The sequence below is a fragment of the Oncorhynchus keta genome, chromosome 17 (genome assembly GCF_023373465.1).
Source record: "Oncorhynchus keta strain PuntledgeMale-10-30-2019 chromosome 17, Oket_V2, whole genome shotgun sequence".
Taxonomy (NCBI): domain Eukaryota; kingdom Metazoa; phylum Chordata; class Actinopteri; order Salmoniformes; family Salmonidae; genus Oncorhynchus; species Oncorhynchus keta.
Window position 1 is genome coordinate 42,367,885 of NC_068437.1, and position 8,227 is coordinate 42,376,111.

At 45.7% G+C, this 8,227-nt stretch overlaps 1 long non-coding RNA gene across 23 annotated transcripts; it reads right to left on the reverse strand.

The window, feature by feature from the left end:
* Positions 1 to 158: 158 nt before the first annotated feature.
* Positions 159 to 1,404, reverse strand: LOC127908292 (uncharacterized). 23 transcript variants are annotated; one of them, XR_008066655.1, is made up of 5 exons: positions 1,158 to 1,404; positions 954 to 1,013; positions 668 to 727; positions 540 to 599; positions 189 to 387 (listed from the first exon to the last, which is right to left on the reverse strand). It is a non-coding gene; the product is annotated as an uncharacterized LOC127908292 (long non-coding RNA). The 23 variants fall into 23 exon arrangements; XR_008066653.1 differs by having other exon boundaries at positions 1,098 to 1,404; XR_008066663.1 differs by having other exon boundaries at positions 540 to 579; positions 688 to 747; positions 934 to 1,013; positions 1,098 to 1,404.
* Positions 1,405 to 8,227: the final 6,823 nt, after the last annotated feature.

An 8,227-nucleotide genomic window follows, 5' to 3' on the forward strand; every position in this document is an offset into this window, starting at 1 on the left:
TTTACTGTGGATATAGATACTTTTGGACCTGTTTTCTCCATCTTAACAGGGTCCTTTGCTGTTCTTGGATTGACTTGCACTTTTCGCACCAAGTACGTTCATCTTTAGGAGACAGAACGCGTCTCCTTCCTGAGCGGTGTGACTGCTGCGTGGTCCCATGGTGTTTATACTTGTGTACTATTGTTTGTACAGATGAACGTGGTGCCTTCAGGGATTTGGAAATGGCTGCCAATTACACTGTTGTATTGTATTACTGGACCTGTACACCTAGCTGTGTTGTAGTGCACCTAGCTGGGTTGTAGTGCACCTAGCTGGGTTGTAGTGCACCTAGCTGGGTTGTAGTGCACCTAGCTGGGTTGTAGTGCACCTAGCTGGGTTGTAGTGCACCTAGCTGGGTTGTAGTGGACCTGTACACCTAGCTGGGTTGTAGTGGACCTAGCTGGGTTGTAGTGCACCTAGCTGGGTTGTAGTAGACCTGTGCACCTAGCTGGGTTGTAGTGGACCTGTGGACCTAGCTGTGTTGTAGTAGACCTGTGCACCTAGCTGGGTTGTAGTGCACCTAGCTGGGTTGTAGTGGACCTAGCTGGGTTGTAGTGGACCTGTACACCTAGCTGGGTTGTAGTGGACCTAGCTGGGTTGTAGTGCACCTAGCTGGGTTGTAGTGCACCTAGCTGGGTTGTAGTGCACCTAGCTGGGTTGTAGTGGACCTAGCTGGGTTGTAGTGCACCTAGCTGGGTTGTAGTGCACCTAGCTGGGTTGTAGTGCACCTAGCTGGGTTGTAGTGCACCTGTAGTGCACCTAGCTGGGTTGTAGTGCACCTGTAGTGCACCTAGCTGGGTTGTAGTAGACCTGTGCACCTAGCTGGGTTGTAGTGCACCTGTGCACCTAGCTGGGTTGTAGTGGACCTAGCTGGGTTGTAGTGGACCTGTACACCTAGCTGGGTTGTAGTGGACCTAGCTGGGTTGTAGTGGACCTAGCTGGGTTGTAGTGGACCTAGCTGGGTTGTAGTGCACCTAGCTGGGTTGTAGTAGACCTGTGCACCTAGCTGGGTTGTAGTGGACCTGTGGACCTAGCTGTGTTGTAGTAGACCTGTGCACCTAGCTGGGTTGTAGTGCACCTAGCTGGGTTGTAGTGCACCTAGCTGGGTTGTAGTGGACCTAGCTGGGTTGTAGTGCACCTAGCTGGGTTGTAGTGCACCTAGCTGGGTTGTAGTGCACCTAGCTGGGTTGTAGTGCACCTAGCTGGGTTGTAGTGCACCTAGCTGGGTTGTAGTGCACCTAGCTGGGTTGTAGTGCACCTAGCTGGGTTGTAGTGCACCTAGCTGGGTTGTAGTGCACCTAGCTGGGTTGTAGTGCACCTAGCTGGGTTAAGACCGTTTACTTTCTTCATAGTAGTCGTGCGGCCCTTTCAAGTGTGCAACACATGTAAAAGCGTAGTCTTGGAGGCATTACTGGGAGATTCCACCATGTTGTACCAGTCCTTTTCAAAGCAGTGAAGGGAAGTGAACCGGTGAACAGTTGGTAGTCTCGGCCCTAGTCACATGACAACACTGGGACAGACTTTCTAGTTGAGTCCTAAGGCGCTACACAGAGAGGGAGAGAGAAAGGGTGTATCTAACGTATGTACATGTGGAAATGGTAAGATGTCAATTACATACTCCTTGCGTCAGATGGTCGTGGGTTAGGGAGCGTCTGCCATAGATAGCTCAGCATTGATTCAGATGGTCGCGGGTTGATGTCATGATTAGGGAGCGTCTGCCATAGATAGCTCAGCATTGATTCAGATGGTCGCGGGTTGATGTTTAGGGAGCGTCTGCCATAGATGGCTCAGCGTTGATTCAGATGGTCGCGGGTTGATGTTTAGGGAGCGTCTGCCATAGATAGCTCAGCATTGATTCAGATGGTCGCGGGTTGATGTTTAGGGAGCGTCTGCCATAGATGGCTCAGCATTGATTCAGATGGTCGCGGGTTGATGTTTAGGGAGCGTCTGCCATAGATAGCTCAGCATTGATTCAGATGGTCGCGGGTTGATGTTTAGGGAGCGTCTGCCATAGATGGCTCAGCATTGATTCAGATGGTCGTGGGTTGATGACAAATAATCTTTTAAACTTGTTTATTTATTTGTAGAAAAAAATGTATGATTTTCAAGCAGAAAATAACGTGTTATTATCTATAGAGTAAAACAACTAAAGTATATATTATACACAGACAAAAATATAAACCATTTCTAAACTTCTACCAAGTTACAATTAATTTAAGGACAAATAATTTCAAATAAATCCATTGGGCCCTAATCTAGGTGGATGGATTATTTTGTCAAAGGAGAAATGCTCACTAACAGCAATGTAAACAAATTTGTGCTCAACATTTTAGAGAAATAAGCTTTTTGTACTTAAGGAACATGTCTGGGATCTTTTATTTCAGCTGGGACCAAACGTTACATGTTGCGTTTATGTTCAGTCTAATTGTAGAAGTAAAATAAGAAATAGCTTATTTTAAATAAAACCAGATGACTCCATAATATTGTTTATTTAATTTATAGAAAGCCAGAGGCACACTCAGACATAATTTGCAAACGAAGCATGTGTGTTTAGTGAGTCCTCCAGATCAGAGGCCGTAGGGAGGACCAGGGATGTTCTCTGTTTAGTGAGTCCTCCAGATCAGAAGCAGTAGGGATGATCAGGGATGTTCTCTGTTTAGTGAGTCCTCCAGATCAGAGGCGGTAGGGATGACCAGGGATGTTCTCTGTTTAGTGAGTCCTCCAGATCAGAGGCGGTAAGGATGACCAGGGATGTTCTCTGTTTAGTGAGTCCTCCAGATCAGAGGCGGTAGGGATGACCTCTGTTTAGTGAGTCCTCCAGATCAGAGACAGTAGGGATGACCAGGGATGTTCTCTGTTTAGTGAGTCCTCCAGATCAGAGACAGTAGGGATGACCAGGGATGTTCTCTGTTTAGTGAGTCCTCCAGATCAGAGGCGGTAAGGATGACCAGGGATGTTCTCTGTTTAGTGAGTCCTCCAGATCAGAGGCGGTAGGGATGACCTCTGTTTAGTGAGTCCTCCAGATCAGAGGCGGTAGGGATGACCAGGGATGTTCTCTGTTTAGTGAGTCCTCCAGATCAGAGGCAGTAGGGATGACCAGGGATGTTCTCTTGATAAGGGTGAATTGGACCATTTTCCTGTCCTGTTAAGCATTCAAAATGTATCTTTTGGGTGTCAGGAAAAATGTATGGAGTAAAGTAAATTATTTTCTTTCGGAATGTAGTGAAGTAAAAGTTATAAATAGTAGAGTACAGATACCCCAAATAACGATTTAAGTTCAACTTGAAAGTGTTTTTACTTAAGTACTTTACACCACTGATGATGGAAGATCAGCACTCCTACTCTGAGAGGCTTTGTGAGCGCAGAGATCCTCTATGTGGAACCAGCAAAGGAGCAACTGGAGGAGGAGATAATGTCCCCAATGGAGGACAGGAAGCTCCGCAGGACCAACTTTTCATTTTGATCTACAGACGGGATTTAGAGAATCTAACCCTGTCAATCTGATTGGTAAAATCATGGGGAGAATCATAGAAATAAAATCTAGTTTCTACACCTCTGCTTTTCATCCAGTGGATTCCAGACGACCCGATGGTGCATCATCTTGACAAGGGCCCATAGGTCTACATCCTAGTGCACTATGGGATACCCTATATTATATTATATAGGACTACATCCTAGTGCACTGGGATACTGTAATTTTTATAGGTACACTTCAACTGTGAGAGACGGAATCTAAAACAAAAATCCAGAGAATCACATTGTATGATTTTTAAGTAATTAATTAGGATTTTTTTGTATGACAAGTATTTGACACATCAGAAAAGTAGAACTTAATATTTGGTACAGAAACCTTTGTTTGCAATTACAGAGATCATACGTTTCCAGTAGTTCTTGACCAGGTTTGCACACACTGCAACAGGGATTTTGACCCAGTCCTCCATACAGACCTTCTCCAGATCCTTCGGGTTTCGGGGCTGTCGCTGGGCAATACGGACTTTCAGCTCCCTCCAAAGATTTTCTATTGGGTTCAGGTCTGGAGACTGGCTAAGCCACTCCAGGAACTTGAGATGCTTCTTACGGAGCCACTCCTTAGTTGCCCTGGCTGTGTGTTTCGGGTCATTGTCATGCTGGAAGACTCAGCCACGACCCATCTTCAGTGCTCTTACTGAGGGAAGGAGGTTGTTGGCCAAGATCTCGCGATACATGGCCCCATGCATCCTCCCCTCAATACGGTGCAGTCGTCCTGTCCCCTTTGCAGAAAAGCATCCCCAAATAATGATGTTTCCACCTCCATGCTTCACGGTTGGGATGGTGTTCTTGGGGTTGTACTCATCCTTCTTCCTCCAAACACGGCGAGTGGAGTTTAGACCAAAAAGCTCTATTTTTGTCTCATCAGACCACATGACCTTCTCCCATTCCTCCTCTGGATCATCCAGATGGTCATTGGCAAACTTCAGACGGACATGCGCTGGCTTGAGCAGGGAGACATCCTAGTGCACTATGGGATACTGTATATTATATAGGGCTACATTCTAGTGCATAATGGAATACAGTATATTATACAGGACTACATCCTAGTGCACTATGGGATACTGTATATTATATAGGGCTACATCCTAGTGCACTATGGGATACTGTATATTATATAGGGCTACATCCTAGTGCACTATGGGATACTGTATATTATATAGGGCTACATCCTAGTGCACTATGGGATACTGTATATTATACAGGACTACATCCTAGTGCACTATGGGATACTGTATATTATATAGGGCTACATCCTAGTGCACTATGGGATACTGTATATTATATATATATATAGGACTACATCCTAGTGCACTATGGGATACTGTATATTATATATATAGGACTACATCCTAGTGCACTATGGGATACTGTATATTATATATATAGGACTACATCCTAGTGCACTATGGGATACTGTATATTATATAGGACTACATCCTAGTGCACTATGGGATACTGTATAATATATAGGACTACATCCTAGTGCACTATGGGATACTGTATATTATATAGGACTACATCCTAGTGCACTATGGGATACTGTATATTATATATATATAGGACTACATCCTAGTGCACTATGGGATACTGTATATTATATAGGACTACATCCTAGTGCACTATGGGATACTGTATATTATATATATAGGACTACATCCTAGTGCACTATGGGATACTGTATATTATATATACAGGACTACATCCTAGTGCACTATGGGATACTGTATATTATATATACAGGACTACATCCTAGTGCACTATGGGATACTGTATATTATATATATAGGACTACATCCTAGTGCACTATGGGATACTGTATAATATATATATAGGACTACATCCTAGTGCACTATGGGATACTGTATAATATATAGGACTACATCCTAGTGCACTATGGGATACTGTATAATATACAGGACTACATCCTAGTGCACTATGGGATACTGTATATTATATATATAGGACTACATCCTAGTGCACTATGGGATACTGTATATTATATAGGACTGCATCCTAGTGCACTATGGGATACTGTATATTATATAGGGCTACATCCTAGTGCACTATGGGATACTGTATATTATATAGGACTGCATCCTAGTGCACTATGGGATACTGTATATTATACAGGACTAGGGTATATCATTATCTCCAGCCAGTGGGTTGAAGGTTGATTATATTATGACCAGGGGTTGAAACCTAAATTATTTTACAATCGTTTCATTCTGAACAGAACCATTATTTTATTTGTTCTGTTCCGACAGGTTCCAACCAAAATAGCACCAGTTTATATTGTTCCTTTATGTTCCTTTTTAAACCTCTTTAATATTATAATTTTTTTTACTTTTAGCTCGACATGAAATTACTTCACCAATCAGAGCGGCTTCCTATAGAGCGGGGGCAAGCTATTGCTCAGTGAGTCGTTTACATGGAGAGGACAAGCTATTGCTCAGTGAGTCATTTACATGGAGAGGACAAGCTATTGCTCAGTGAGTCATTTACATGGAGAGGACAAGCTATTGCTCAGTGAGTCATTTACATGGAGAGGACAAGCTATCGCTCAGTGAGTTGTTTACATGGAGAGGACAAGCTATCGCTCAGTGAGTCGTTTACATGGAGAGGACAAGCTATTGCTCAGTGAGTCATTTACATGGAGAGGACAAGCTATCGCTCAGTGAGTTGTTTACATGGAGAGGACAAGCTATCGCTCAGTGAGTCATTTACATGGAGAGGGCAAGCTATCGCTCAGTGAGTTGTTTACATGGAGAGGGCAAGCTATCGCTCAGTGAGTCATTTACATGGAGAGGACAAGCTATCGCTCAGTGAGTCGTTTACATGGAGAGGGCAAGCTATTGCTCAGTGAGTTGTTTACATGGAGAGGGCAAGCTGTCGCTCAGTGAGTTGTTTACATGGAGAGGACAAGCTATCGCTCAGTGAGTTGTTTACATGGAGAGGACAAGCTATCGCTCAGTGAGTTGTTTACATGGAGAGGACAAGCTATCGCTCAGTGAGTCATTTACATGGAGAGGACAAGCTATCGCTCAGTGAGTCGTTTACATGGAGAGGGCAAGCTATTGCTCAGTGAGTCATTTACATGGAGAGGACAAGCTATCGCTCAGTGAGTTGTTTACATGGAGAGGACAAGCTATCGCTCAGTGAGTCATTTACATGGAGAGGGCAAGCTATCGCTCAGTGAGTTGTTTACATGGAGAGGGCAAGCTATCGCCCAGTGAGTCGTTAATATGTGTGATTGACAGAAGTGTAGGGCATGAGACCAAACTGAAATCTTGCAGGTGGGGAGAGAGGGTAGGAGGAGCCTTGAAGCGCTGGTATTCTTATGACGTGCATTATCTGAATTAGGTTTACACAATTATACCTATGGAGGAGCAGCTTCTGTGGAGGACCTCTGAATGTCCTTTGAACTTCAGAGTTGGCTTAATGATGGACCAGAGCTAGCTAGCTATCAAGTTCCTGTGTGCTGAGCGGCACCAGAATTAAAAACCTTCACTTTTTTGTAGTTAATAAATCCAATGTGAAATGTGATAATAATATCCCTAACTGGCCTTGAAAAAGTTCATCCATTCTTGTCTAATTAAAAATATCTCCCCCCATCTTCTGAATCACTCGTGTAACATCAGTAGTTTACAGCTATGCTTCAGAGAGGGAGGGGCTTGTACATCAGTAGTTTACAGCTATGCTTCAGAGAGGGAGGGGCTTGTACATCAGTAGTTTACAGCTATGCTTCAGAGAGGGAGGGGCCACAGTAGGTGGTGCTCCTGAGGGGGAGGGGCAGGTAGCCTACAAACCCCTTGGTAAAGATTTCTAGCTGGCAGGCAGACACTGGAACAAGTTCCTGAGTGACAGAGGGAGGGGCTACAGTGGGCTGTGCTGCGGAGGGGGAGGGGCAGGGAGACACTGGAACAAGTTCCTGAGTGACAGGGGGAGGGGCTACAGTGGGCTGTGCTGCGGAGGGGGAGGGGCAGGCAGACACTGGAACAAGTTCCTGAGTGACAGGGGGAGGGACTACAGTGGGCTGTGCTGCAGAGGGGGAGGGGCAGGCAGACACTGGAACAAGTTCCTGACAGAGGGAGGGGCTACAGTGGGCTGTGCTGGAGGGGGAGGGGCAGGCAGACACTGGAACAAGTTCCTGAGTGACAGAGGGAGGGGCTACAGTGGGCTGTGCTGCAGAGGGGGAGGGGCAGGCAGACACTGGAACAAGTTCCTGAGTGACAGGGGGAGGGGCTACAGTGGGCTGTGCTGCAGAGGGGGAGGGGCAGGCAGACACTGGAACAAGTTCCTGACAGGGGAGGGGCTACAGTGGGCTGTGCTGCAGAGGGGGAGGGGCAGGCAGACACTGGAACAAGTTCCTGAGTGACAGAGGGAGGGGCTACAGTGGGCTGTGCTGCAGAGGGGGAGGGGCAGGCAGACACTGGAACAAGTTCCTGAGTGACAGAGGGAGGGGCTACAGTGGGCTGTGCTGGAGGGGGAGGGGCAGGGAGACACTGGAACAAGTTCCTGAGTGACAGAGGGAGGACTTTGCATGGACACTTTGTTGCGTTTTTTGTGGAACTGAAAAAAGATGCCCAGAACGTAAAATAACATTATGAACCGGTTCCCATGCTTTAAAATAACGGTTCTGTTCCTGAACAGTTCTGAT